Source organism: Dipodomys ordii, unplaced genomic scaffold (genome assembly GCF_000151885.1).
Source record: "Dipodomys ordii isolate 6190 unplaced genomic scaffold, Dord_2.0 Scaffold115, whole genome shotgun sequence".
Classification (NCBI taxonomy): Eukaryota; Metazoa; Chordata; class Mammalia; order Rodentia; family Heteromyidae; genus Dipodomys; species Dipodomys ordii.
In genome coordinates, this window is record NW_012267331.1 from 1,347,832 (window position 1) to 1,362,104 (window position 14,273).

The following is a 14,273-nucleotide window of genomic DNA, read 5'->3' on the forward strand; positions in this document are numbered from 1 at the left end:
CCCCCAGGCTCAGCCCCCACAGCCTGCCCACAGGCCCCACCCCCAGGCTCAGCCCCCTCCCTCATCTGGGGTCCCGCCCTGGGCCGGATTGTCATCATTCTGCTCCCACTTGTCTATGCAAGCCTCCCCTACACCTCAGGCCCGTGGGGCCGAGGCCACCTCTCAGGAGTGGGGCGAGGGCTCTCCCTCCACTAGAGAGGAAGCAGTGGGGTTCTACCATTAGACATGGGGCTGTGGCCGCACAGCTGGAAATACCTCTGGCCCGGCGCCAGGACACAGCCCCCACTGCGGTTTCACCCACGCCCCACGGTTTCACGCGGGCTCCTGTGGAGGGCTGCCTCTTGTGGGAAGACCACCCAGGTCTCGAGGAGCAAAGCCCTCCAGAACCTCGCGTCGGGAGGTTCGGCTCAGCCCATGCAGGGAGGACGCGCCCAGCTCTCCCTGGGGATGAGCCGGGCCTCGGGCAGCAGGGCTGGCGGCGTCTTGTCCCCAGGCTCGGTCCTCTCCGCGTGAGTGCCCTGGACTCCAGTCACACGGGAACAGGGCCTCCCCGGCGACCCGATCACCTTCCCGTGCCGCCCCAGAGCTCATGGGCTAAGGGTCAGCCTGTGAACGACCAGTCTTCAGGACCAGCACGGGAGCTTGGCGGTGGCCGAGGACAAAGCGAGCCTCAGGGTCCCTGCCACTCATCCCCGAGGACGGTGACTGGCAGGGGACCACATGACTATGGCAGGTGGGGGGGAGTGGCCTGAGAGTGGCCGGGGCCCAGGAGTGGGCATTGCCCTTGTGGGCGTGGTCTCGTGTGGGCGTGGTCTCGTGTGGGCGTGGTCTCGTGTGGGCGTGGTCTCGTGTGGGCGTGGTCTCGTGGGGGTGTGGTCTCGTGGGGGCGTGGTCTCGTGTGGGCGTGGTCTCGTGTGGGCGTGGTCTCGTGGGGGTGTGGTCTCGTGGGGGCGTGGTCTCGTGGGGGTGTGGTCTCGTGTGGGTGTGGTCTCGTGTGGGCGTGGTCTCGTGGGGGCGTGGTCTCGTGGGGGTGTGGTCTCGTGGGGGGGGGCCCCAGAGTGTGGGTGGCTGCTGTCCTGTGAATGGATTCCAGGAGGCCAAGGCAGCCCCTAGCTGCTTCTTCACCGGACACAGTTTCTCATCTTTCTCTCTGCACAGAGCTCTTAGGGCAGAAGCGTGGACCTGGTGGATCATCTTGGTGGTAACCCTCAGGGAGCAGCAGGGTTTAAATTCCACCCTCTTTGCCCAGGTCCCTCTGCTTCTTCAGGTTGCCGGTCCGTGGGACTGGTTGGCCCTTTCCCCATCCCAAGGCCAGCCCTGAAACCGTCGGCCTGTCTCAAGGCCACCCTGAAACCGTCGGCTTGGGAAAACCCTTGGCCCGTGAGCAACGAGCAGCCCCCAGTCTTAAAATGCAGGCTGCTTCCAACAGACTGTAAAAGCAGCTTGGGTTTCCTTTTTTATCTGTGAGTGCACGGTCGATTTACATGCTGCCCACATCTGAGAGCAGTTGCTCTGGGCAGCTGGTCCCTGCCGAGTGCGCCTTGCAGAGCTGGGGCGGGAGGCACGCGTGTGTGCCCCAGGCGGATGTCCGGCTGTCCACAGAGCTCAGCCCATGGAGACAGCCGGCGGTTCCGGCGGGCAGCAAAGCCTCCATCCTGCGCCTCGCGGCTGTGACCCCTGTGTGAGGCCGACAGACGCGCCTGCCTCGCGCCCCGACCTGCCCACATCTGCCCCATTTCCTGAGTTCTGCTTTGTCTGATGGAATCCGTGGGCGCCTGCCAGGATGACAGAGGTCATCCCCACATCGGCCGGCTCTCTGAGATCCTGCTCAGCTTAGACAGTTCTGAGAGCAACCGATTCCTCTCTTGGAACACTGTCAGCTTTGTCAGGGAGAGAAGGCACCCAGCTGCGCGGGCGGTGTCTGCGGCACGTTCACAGGGCCTCCTAACGGAGGCAGAGCGAGATCTCCCTCCATCCTGCTTACAGTCGGGCCCTGGATCGTGTTAAAGTGCTGATTCAAACCCGAGGCCCCTCTGCTCAGAGGCTTGAAAAGAAGCTTGGCCCACTACGGTGAGGTAAAGGGGAGCCTATCTCTTGGCTTTGGGGAGGTGAGGGGCATGGCATGACTGACACACAGATAAGGTGCTAGAGGGCCCCCCCCCCACCACGGCACGCCAAGGTCACGGCGGATGTAGAAGGGGTAGAAGTTTCTGCCTGCCCAGCCCAGCCAGCGAGGAGCCCTCACAGCCGTCGGAGCCTCAAGCGTCTGACCACCACGATGGAGGAGGGAGGAGGGCAGGCCTGTGGGCAGACAGGGAGACACTTCCGGCAAGCACCGTGTAGCCAAGAGGCTGCGGGGACGCTCCCTGCAAGGATGAGCTGGAAGCTACCACAGCTGAGTGCGGCCTTACTGCTGGAAGTGTTCAGTGGCAAAGCCCGGCCTGCCCCAGGCCTGCCGGGTAAGCCCTCGACCATGAGAGAGTAAGACAGGGAGAAACCCAAGCTCACGACCAACACCGGCACTTGTGTTACAGAGGGGCATCGGATAACACGTCAGGACCCTGGCCATAGCTGCCTCTCTGTCTCCTGGTCTCTGTGTCTCTCTTTGTCTCTGTTTCTCTCACTGTCTCTCTGTGCGTCTCTGTATCTTTCTTCTGGTGTGTCCCTCTCTGATCCCACCCTACTGTGGGACCATGTGGGTCCTGAGTCCTGGGTGACAAGGCACGTCTGGGGACTGCATCTAGGAACGGCGTCTGGGGACAGAGTCTGGGGACAGCGTCTGGGGACAGCTCCTCAGCCAGGTTCTCCTCTTGCTGCCTCTGTCCACAGACTCCCATCAGCCCTGCAGCCCTCAGCAAAACTCTCTTCACTCAGAAGCCTAAGAGTGGCCTCCAGGGCTGTGGGCCGCACAGCCAGGCTGTGTGTGTGTGTGTGTATGTGTGATATCCAGTGCAGCTGTTTGTTTGTGTCCATCATCAAGCCTGCAGCACTAAAATGACCCTGGACCTCTTCCTGATCAGCAGATAGGTCTGTGGGTGAAGAATGAGCCAGTGAACTAGAAAGAGAGCTGCCAAGGGCAGCAGGGAAACTCGGGGGAACTCAGGGACATGCTCCACAGAGCTAAGGCCACAGATGCGCCACGCCCCAGGACAGGCTCCACAGAGCTAAGGCCACAGATACACCACGCCCCAGGACAGGCTCCACAGAGCTAAGGCCACAGATGCACCACGCCCCAGGACAGGCTCCAGATGACAGTGCAGCTCATCCCAGGTCTCACAGGCCTTGCTGCACACAAACACATGTGCACACACCATATACGGACACAGGCACCTGCAAAGGTGTGCAAACACCAGGATACATACACACACTAGGCACATGTGCACATTACAGCAGGCACACACAAAGGTGTGCGCACACACTAGGCATGTGTACACACAAACGCATGCACACTAGGCATGTATGCACACAAAATGCATGCATTCACACTAGGCATGTATGCACATTATGGCAGACACACACAAAGGTGTGCACGCACACTAGGCATATGTGCACACAAACGCATGCATGCACACTAGGCATGTTTGCACATTAAGGCAGGCACACACAAAAATGTGCATACACATGAGGCATGTGTGCACACAAATGTGGGCATGCATACTAGGCCTGTGTCACACAAACGCATGCATGCAACACCAGGCATGTGCTCACGGTAAGGCATGCACACTGGAGCGGCACACAGGCTCCTCGCCTCCTCTGGGTGCAGAGCAGATGCTTGAGGCTAGAAGGGCCGAGCTGAGGGCAGGGCGCCAGGGACCAAGGCGAAACACACCTCCGAGGGTTCTCACGCTCAAGACCAGCTCTGGTGATTCCAGGCCCACGTTCTCCTCAGAGTGAACCCAGGCCACCTTCCCCCTGCGTGAGCCCAGGTTCACTTGGCCCTGGGTGAGCATCAGGTTCACACTCACCTCACACCTCTGTGATCACACCTCACGCCGTCATTGCTGGCTCACACTGTGCCTGGTAGGCAGCAGTTCACACCAGCCCCTCTGGGTACCTCAGGGATAGCCTCGGCAGACCATTTCCTCCTGCTTGCCCTTACCTCCCGAAGCTTCCACATCCACCCTAGTGCTGTCCACGGAGGACAGAAATTCAGCTCTCGGGCTGCTGGGGAGGCTGCTGTTCAGACCCTAGCCTGGGCGTGGCTGAAGGGTGCAGCAGGGCTTCCGGGATGTTGGACCTGGATTTGTACATGAGGCTGGAGAGATGGTGCGGTGGGTTTGGAGCAAGTCATGAGGGCCCCGCTGGCCGGCTCAGGACCCTGGCAGTTCCCAGCCCAGGGTCCAGGGGGAGGGAGCCGCTGCCTGGAGCCCCAGAGAGAAGGCGGAGGCTGGAGACCCAGGAGGGCCTTGGTCAGAGAGTGGTCATTACCACCCAGGTGTAAACAGGCCCTAGGGGCCAGGGAGGTGCTCCAAGCTAGCTCCAAGGCTGGGGTGCGCATGGGAGACAGGGAGGCACACCCAGACCAGGGTGGGTGTGGGGGGAGGCCATGGTGAGCTGGTGGGCGTGGGGGGCAGGGCGCAGGGGGAGCTGGTGGGGGGCAGGGCGCAGGGGGAGCTGGTGGGCGTGGGGGGCAGGGCGCAGGGGGAGCTGGTGGGCGTGGGGGGCAGGGCGCAGGGGGAGCTGGTGGGTGTGGGGGGAGGCCATGGTGAGCTGGTGGGCGTGGGGGGCAGGGCGCAGGGGGAGCTGGTGGGCGTGGGGGGCAGGGCGCAGGGGGAGCTGGTGGGGGGCAGGGCGCAGGGGAGCTGGTGGGCGTGGGGGGCAGGGCGCAGGGGGAGCTGGTGGGGGGGGCAGGGCGCAGGGGGAGCTGGTGGGTGTGGGGGGCAGGGCTCAGGGGGAGCTGGTGGGCGTGGGGGGCAGGGCTCAGGGGGAGCTGGTGGGCGTGGGGGGCAGGGCGCAGGGGGAGCTGGTGGGCGTGGGGGGCAGGGCGCAGGGGGAGCTGGTGGGCGTGGGGGGCAGGGCTCAGGGGGAGCTGGTGGGGGGGGCAGGGCGCAGGGGGAGCTGGTGGGCGTGGGGGGCAGGGCGCAGGGGGAGCTGGTGGGTGGGGGGGCAGGGCGCAGGGGGAGCTGGTGAGCCTGGTAGCTGGTTTCTCACAGGGAGAGTGGAGTCTGGTGCCCCCCTCCCTGCCTCCCCCAGGATAAAATCTCCGGCGATGGCCACAGGCGACTTGCCCGCCTCCTCCTTCCTAAAAACGGTTGTTCTCTTACTGCCAGCAGCTGTGTCTTCCTCAGACCAGGGGTGTGGTGGACACAAGCATGCCTTGAAAGCTAAGAATGAACCAACGCCAATCCTGCCAGCAACTGAGCACCCAGAGGCTCGGCCTCCTGGCCCGCAGGAGAGGCCAGAGTCCAGGCTGCCTCTGGCCGCTCTGGCTGCAGCACAGTGAGCGCCACACAGCCGGACAGAGGCTGAGCAAGGGAACGCCCCACCGGGACTCCAAGCACCCGGGGTGTCCTCCACGCCACCTCCCCCCAGGCGTGAGCACACAGGCACACCACACACGGGACTCACATGCGTGCACAAATGCCCACGTGTGTACTCACACACCCGTGTGTCTCCCACCACACACGTGTACAGACACCCTGCCCCCAGTGCTCCGTCTCCCCCGGGGCAGGGCACCCTCTCCCCCTCCCCCTGCAGCCGTGCGCCAGCGCCCGCGAGCCGGCCCTGCGCGGGAGGCCCGGCCCGGCCTGCCTGCTGAGGGGTGCTCTCCTGCCATCTGGTCACAGAGGCTGATAAGCATGGGCAGGCCGCCAGCTTGGCCCCGGTTCCACTTGGAGGCTGGACTGGCAGATAAATTGGTCCTGGAGGGGGGCGAGGAGGGGGAACAGAGAGGAGAGGGCCCAGAGGGAAGATTTCAAATTCATCCTCTGCTCAGCCAAGCTCCAGCTTTCCAAGCTCATCATGGCGCGGTGAAGGCTGACAGAGCGCCAGCCGGGAGCAGGCAGATGGTGCTGGGAGCGGGGGGTGTGCCAGGCAGTGTGGGCCTGTCACCGTCTACGGCTCCTGAGGAAGGTCTGGCTGCCAGCTCACGGTGCCATCCCGCCCGTTCCCGCCCTGTGAGAGGCGGTGACCTGTGTCCTCCTCAGAGCTGCTCCACGAGGCTCGGGCTCAGCCTCCGGAGGGGCGATGCTCAGACCCCGAGATGACAGGAAACCCCAGGGGAGGGCCTGGGGCGGCGCCAAGAAGCCAATTTCCAGACAGACTTTGCTTTGTGGTGGCCAGCCCTTGCTAGAGACCCCGTGGGATGGAGGCCGCGGCGTTATCGCCAAGGCCGGCAGACCCCCTGATGCGTTAGTCTCTGTACCACGAGCGGTGCATGACCCTCACCCGTCAGGGACACCAGCAATCCTCATTGCCTGCGGACAGCTCCTGAACGTCCTCAGATGAAGGAGAAGACAGACAAAGCATCACTGACAGTGAGGGGCAGGACTCCTGGTACAAACGGAGAGCTGAGCAAGCCCAGAAGCTGGCTCCGAGCCCCCCTCCCCAAGTCCCCAGAGCATGCAGCTGCAGAGCGCCGTGGAGATGTCTGCAGTCATGGCTGCTGGAAGCTAGGATGGCAGGGGCCCCTTTCCTACAGAAGTCAGAGAGCATGCATTCAGGGGATGGAACGCCCGAGATCCGAACTCCGTCGGCTCTTGGCGCAGCCTGCTGCTGCATAGGATGCAGGCCAGCACCCTTGGTGGTACCAGCACAGCCACAGGACTCTGGCGCAGAAACACAATGAAAAACCCGACCAAGTCAAAACGTGCCCCGGGACGCCTTCGATCCGGACGGGCTTTCAGACTCCAGGGTTTCCCATAAGGCATGTCAAGTTTGCTTGATAAGAACCATGTGAAATCAGTACGAGAATGTCCAGGCCGGATCGACCAGCCACGACTCCTCACCTCCACGTCTCAGAGAAACTGTAATGCGCACAAGTCACATCCATTCCTTAGAACACGGCTAGAATAAGTCCACGAGAAATGTGGTCATTGTGGAGTGGAGGGGGTGCGTATCTGAAGAGCATCCAGCGACCCCAACCCCAGCTTGCCTGGGGAGGAGGAGGCCAGGATCTGAAGCTCAGTGCCTCGCCCCAGGACGGCGGTGCACAAAGGAGGGCGTGGTGTGGACCGGACCAGGAGAGGCTGGCTCTCAGGAGAGGCTGGCTCTCAGGAGTGGTCTTCGTGCGCTTATAAAAGAGGCCTCAGCGAGTCCTCTTGCCTCTCCCACCATGCAAGAGCCCAGGACACCATCTGGGAACAGGGTCCAGACTTACCCCTCCTCCATCCTGACCATCCCAGCTTCTCCTATGACAAACCAAATTTCTGTAAGCCACTGAATCTGTGAATGTTCGTTACAGCCACCCAAAGAAGGCAGAAAATCTGCACTGAGAGCAGTGTGCTCTATTCACAAACGTAAAAATAAGGAGACAACCTTGGGACTGGGTGGAGATGCGTAGAACATGGGAGAGTTTAGCAATTCATTCCATGAAGACTTCAGGACCGCATCCTGAAGGGCATCTCTGCAGGTGCTCAGAGGAGGAGGAGAGCCGAAGATAAAACCTCAGCCTGTTTAGTGAACATCTAAGCAGTCAGACCGGTCTCTGGCAGGGTCTGATGCAGTCTCAGGAGGAAGATGCCATTGGACACTGGTGAATGGTCAAAGACTTTGCCTGAATCGTGTTGTGTCCTGGCACCATGGGGAGGTAGAAGCAAGGTCAAGGCAATCGAATATCTGGCCAAGAAAACTGAACAAAGCATTGAAGGACTGGTTACTTTGTCACTTCTCGTGGTAAATGAGAAAATGACTTTAGAAATGGAGCTATTAATACAGAGGGAACCAGAACTTAAAAAATAATCCTCAGCCTAGCTGGGTGATTGTGGCTCGGGCCTGTAGTCCTAGCTACTTAGGAGGCTGAGATCTGAGGATCATAGTTTGAAGCCAGTCTGGGCAGGAAAATACTTAAGATTCTTATCTCCAATTAACCACCAAAATGACAGAAGTGGAGCTGTGGCTCAAGTAGTAGACCACCAGTGGTGGTCCCTGAGTTCAAGCCACCCCAGCGCGCACGCACGCACACACACACACACACACACACACACCAGCTTGTCTATAGGGTAGAACGTAAGAAAGTCTGCCTAGTAGATGAAAGATATCAGATGTACCTAAGTAGCCATTGCATACATGGAAACTAGTGTATTGGAAGAGGTCAGGCAACAGACAGCACTGTTGGAAACGCAGGCACTTCAGGCTTCCCCAAGGTTCTCAGGCCCAGAGGACACGCTCTGAGGGGCAGAGCGATTCCAAAGCAGGGGCCATGCCTGCTCCACACTGCAGCTGCTCCAGACCCTGTCCCTGGCTCCAGCCAGAGCTCTGCTGCAGGAGCTATGGCTCTGGCGGGAGGAGCGTGGGTCTGCTGGAGGTCACAGCTGCCTTCCTCTGACGTCAAAGGATGCCCACAGAGTTAGACACCCGGGCAGGGCACTGGGGCAGACCCCTCCTGAAAGCCCTTTGCATGACACCGAGGACAGCCATGAGAGGGTGGGACTCGATGTCGGGGGTGCAGGGCTGGCTGGTGCCTTGGGGTGAGGCCGTGGAACCCACCCTCCTCCCAGTGACGGCAGACAGAGCACGGAGCCAGACGAGGTTCTCCTCCCTGAAGGCTGAGACCCGGCAATCCTGCTCTCCTCCCTGTTTATCCCTTTGGAGCAGGAAGCTCAATGCACAGCCACTTTCGGAAGCATAGATCGCGCTCGATTTTACCTGTTCCCAGATGGAGTGGAACAGGCCTCATGTTGAAACCCACCTTTGAATCTCACCAATTTTTGCGTAGCCATTAGCTTCAAACGGTTGAACGAAGACTTCTGACATAAGCCCAGATTTGTTGGTCTCTCAGGATAGAATAAATGTGCTTTGCGCATGAGAAGAACAAGACTTTGGCAGGGGCCCAGTGCTCCTCGGGAACATGAATTTCCCGAAAGTTCACTTGTGGGAATCAAAACTGTAAGGTGATACAGGCAGGGCTTCCAGAGACAATGAGACCACAGACTCCAGACCCTGACAGCTCTCCCACCGGAGGACGGAGCCGGTGATCATCATCCTGCCATCCCTCTCGGCCCTGAGGTGCACCGCAACTGGGTGGTGAACCCCCAAGACAGCTGTCACCAGACACTGAATCACCCAGACTAACATCCCACTAGTATTTATACATTACCCGGTCTAAGACACATCGCAATGAAAGCACAATTAAAGGAGGACATAAAAAACGTCATTCCACAGAGGCCCCTACCGGTCATTGTGCAATTGGGAAACGGGCAGCTGGAGTTAGCACCGACAGAAAAGCACAAGTCTCCCACACAGCAGAACAACCGGGAACATTAGTCATTCCTCACTGGTTTCTCCTGTGAGGAAAATCCTTGAGCGCAGAGGATAAAAGCAGCGTTCCAAGCATCACCGTGCTGCAGGGACTGTTCAAAAGAAACACAGAACCCTGCCACTGTGGCTCAGACGTGCCGGGGTCCGTGTCGGTGTGGCCTCAGGCACGTGGATAGAGTTCCATCTAGATGTGTAGATGTGACCGTAGGTTCACATCGATGTTTGTGTGGAGTTGTACTTATGTGGATGTGGACTGACATCTCTGAAGCGTGGCCTCCGGTCTGTGGCTGTGGAGTCTGCCTGTTCTCTATCACATCACTGTACCAGTGAGTATATCCTAGTTGGCGTGCAGAGGCTCCCAACACTTGGTGTCAGTGACTCTTTCTCAGATGCTGACGGTTCGGCACGTGCACCGATGGGGAGGGCCTGGCATGCGGAGCAGCGATTATCTGTCCTGTACCTGTGAAGGTGTCACAGCTTCTCTCCTGGAAGAACGCAGAGAGAGGGAGGCCAGCATGGACACGCTCTGACTGAGGATGGAAGGGTGGAGGGCACGTGGTCCGCATGGACCCGGAGCCACTTCAGCCTCCAGAACGTCTGTGCTGCCCAGGCTCTGCTTGGGCTACAAAATACTGCATTTGAACCCACAAACCCACCAGGAACCCACCTTCCTGGTCCATTGTCCCAACTTAGAACTGCGTTCCAAGACAGTGGGAATGAGAGGCAGGGAGGCTTGCCTACTTACAGCTGGCCATGCGTGAGACAGGCCTGGGCTGGGGAGACAAGGGGGACGCTCAGATTCCGGCCACGCTGGGCTGGGTCCTCCTCTCTATAAAAACTGTGGCCGATGTTTCCTGGAGAGCCGTGCAGACATCAGAAAGGGCTGTTGTCACGTGTTCAGGTGGTGTTGCACGGCGGTCTCCACGCTCATGGTCCAGGTATGCCGTTCCCACCAGTGGAGCCATGAGGCGGGAGTGGGGGGGGGAGAAGCAGAGGGCAGCCCCCACCCCGGGCTTGTCTGTCCTGCAATCTCCTGCCCCTCCATGACTGCATACATTGTGCCTGGTGTGCATGCCTGTGAGCGGGTACACGTGTGTGCATATGCGTTGTGTGTGTGCAGGGGGTCCTGCGAGTACGCTTTGTGGGACCCCTGCCTGGGATGTGTATGCTGGGCACATGCGTGCAGTATCTCTGCGTGGCCATTTCTGCCTGTGTGTAACTGTACACACAAGCGCCCTCATGGGGCAGAAAAGGGGTGGAGAGGGGCTGGCCTCGCCAGGGCTCGGGCTCCTGGGCCTGGGCTGGAGGCACAGCTCTGGAACAGATGGGGACGTGGAGACTAAAGGAAGTGCCCCCTCCCATGGGGCCTCACAGCCCCTCACACGGCCCAGCTAACATCCTCACTCACCTGGCCTCAGCCACAGCTCCAAAGGGAGCCAAGAAGTTGTTTTCAGCTCCACACAGAGAGTTCCTGTGTGGAGCCTGTCCGTGCCCTGCTGCTCCTGGGTGACACTGTGACAGCGTGTCCCGCCGGGTCAGCGGGCCCAGGTCTCCGAGGCCTGACTGCCCCGGAGCCCAGCCTGCAGCAGTGAGCGGCTCGCTGCGGACCCCAGGACTCTGGGGTTTCTCTAGGTGGGCGGAGCTCAGCCCCCGTGGCCTCCCCTGCCGGGACCCTGCCTGCCATGCCCCGGCCCACCACGCCGTCCCGTGCCCACCACGCCGTCCCGTGCCCACCACGCCGTCCCGTGCCCGCGTGTGGCCGACCTGCAGTCACGCAGGAGCCACTGCTCTCGTGCGTCCTCCCGGGGGCCTGTGGGTGAGTGGCCTCTGAGCCCGTCTGGTCTCCTCCCCCGCTCCAGCACCAGACGCGCGTGGAGCCACGTGGGATGGGAGGCGTCTCCTTCCCTCCTCCGGAGGCCTCAGCAGAGAGCCCCTGCGATGGGGTCCACGGCACGTGGCCCGGCCACTCCCTCCGCACCACTGACGACGCTCCTGTGGGGCCTCCCTGGTGCTGACCCCGGTGCCCACCCACTGGCAGGAAGGAGGAAAAGCCACGGAGAGGCACGGAGGAGGGGCGGAGAGCGGGGCCCAGGTCAGCCGGGACGGGTGGGCGGGCGTGGCGGGTGGGTCGGTCCCCCACTGCAAGCCGCCTGTGGCTGGCCTCGGTGTGCTCCGGCCTCCTCTCACAGCTCAAACTCACCAGCCTGCGTCTCCACAGGTGCTGCGCTCTCCACGTGAGAGTCGGTGGGACCCCGCAGGGAGGAACGCCTCCCCTCTGTCCTGCCCGGTGCCGTGCGCCCCGTCGGGACGGGCGTGGTCCTGGGGCCCGCCAGGTGCTCCCCTCTATGCAGTCCTGACACAGCGACCAGCACGGCGGCCACAGGGTGAAGCTCTGGGTGGCGGCATTGCTGCCACGCACGCCCCGTGTTTCCAGGAACCATGATGCAGAGCTGTGGGAACAGACACTCCCACGCCCACCGTCTCTGAGCTACTCCCACCTTCTGGGTTCTGACTCCGGCTGCCGGGTTCTGACCTCTGGGGCAGGTGGCCAGTGGCCTCCCCTCCTGTCCTGAGGATGGACTTGTGGCACTGGGCGCTCGCCCTGCTCTGCCGCCTGACCTTCAGAGCTCGGCTTGGGGGAAACTGAGCCACAGCTCCAACCAGACCCTTCCACACCAAGCAAGTCCAACGCTGAGAACAGAAGCGGGGTGTGCCTACAGGCGGAGCATTTGCCCACGAGACCCAGACCCTGGTAGCGCGGACGTCACCACACGTGGAAACGGAGCAGGAAGACACCCTTCCTGCAGCCGCACGGATGCCCAGTCCCCCTTGGAGGGGTTCCGCAAGGCACCCCGTTCCATAGCCCCGCACGCCGTGTTCACAGGGGTGGGAACTGTGAACAAATGGGAAGGGCAGGCCTGGGGACCCCTCCCGCCGTCCCCCGACGCCCCTGTAAACCTGCTGGTAACTGCTCTGCCATCTCTCATAAACTGTCGATAAAACCGGTGATACTGCGCCCAACCTCCCCAGCGCCTATTTGGAAATTCTATTTGCCGCTGACAATTTATGGCCTAGGAAGAAGGCAGACTGAGCACGACCCACTCCTGATGAACAGCAGCTCCCGCCCCAGCTGCTCCTGGGGAAGGGAGCCCACGTCCACACACCACAGCCAGGCTCCGCCCCAGAAACCAGGGCCCTAGAGCATGAAGCCAGCCTGTGCTCACCAGCCTGCAGAGAGCAAACGGGAGCTCCTGCCTGCAGAGGGTCCACACAGGGAGGACAGAGCACACGGGACACGGCTCTGGGGCCTACAGGGCCAGAGGCCACTTAGGATGGACTGGAGACAGGGGAGCCACCAGACCCTCACTCCCAAGAGCTCACCAGGACTAAAAAATGCACACGTGCACACACTGTCCATGCTAAAACGCACACGCCACACAGAGCACACACATGCACTCATATCTGCAATCTTCATGAGCAATGCATACACCACATGGCACGTGTCTGCAAACCATGCGCATATGCACATGCACCAGGCAGAAATGCACATATACTCACATACCATGCACTGCACATGTGTGTACACATGCATCACATACATGTGTACTCTTGCTCATATGAAACACACAGATATGCATGCCATCTGTTCAGCACACTAATCCAAATGCGCACATCACACGTGTGTCCACGGTGAGGGTTTGCATGTACATACACATACATGCTACACATCTATAACATATCATATGTGTGCATAACTCACAATTTCAAACAGGTGCTTGCATGTATGACATGAAAGACATTATAGACTTGATCCCGCCACAATGAGCACATACATACAACACACACATGCACATCCCACACCACAGAAGTCCAGACCATATATATGCAAACCACAACATGTACAACATGTAACACACAATGCATGCAGAGACATGGGCTTTCCCTACGTGTGCAGCAAGGCATGCATGTCACATGTGTGGTGTACATGTATGCACACCATGTGGGTTTAGGTGTGTGCTGTAACATGTGCACACCCATCATAAAATAAACATGCACACTGCTTATGTACCTGGCATACATGCACACTTAAAACACACATTAAATGCACAGACTGCACAGTTGTACGCACCACATAAATGCACATCCTACACACAACACCCAGGTCCGCTTTGGCTAGAAGTGGCTGGAGGCGATCGGTCACTCTGGGCTGTGCTCTGTGGAACTGTCAGCCCCAGAGAGCCACACCAGCCCTGGCTGCCTGCTTCCTCCTTCTCGAGGAGACCATGGAGGAGGCAGCGACGGCTCCCGGTGGCCTGTGTCAGCCACAGGTCCTGTGTCCTCCCGTCTCCAGCCTCCTGAGGACGGGCCGGGGCACCAGGCCTCCACTCATGCCACATTCTCACCCCAGAGGGTCCTAGAGGGAGTTACGACCGGGACCTCCAGCGGGAGAGGGGGGCCGGCCCTCCTTCACAGGTGACAGAGATGCTGGCCCCCCACAGGCCCCGCAGAGCACGGGAGGCTCCTGCTCCGCGGGCCTCCTGCCTCACTCCTCTTCCTGGAAAGTCTGCTGACCACAGGGACCAGCCCCGGCCTCCCCCAGGTGACCACATGGACCAGGCCGGGCCTCCTCCAGGTGACCACATGGACCAGCCCCGGCCTCCTCCCAGGTGTCCCCATGGACCAGCCCTGGCCTCCTCCAGGTGACCACATGGACCAGCCCCGGCCTCCTCCAGATGACCACATGGACCAGCCCCGGCCTCCTCCCAGGTGTCCCCATGGACCAGCCCCGGCCTCCTCCCAGGTGTCCACATGGACCAGTCCTGAGCCTCCTCCCAGGTGTCCCCATGGACCAGCCC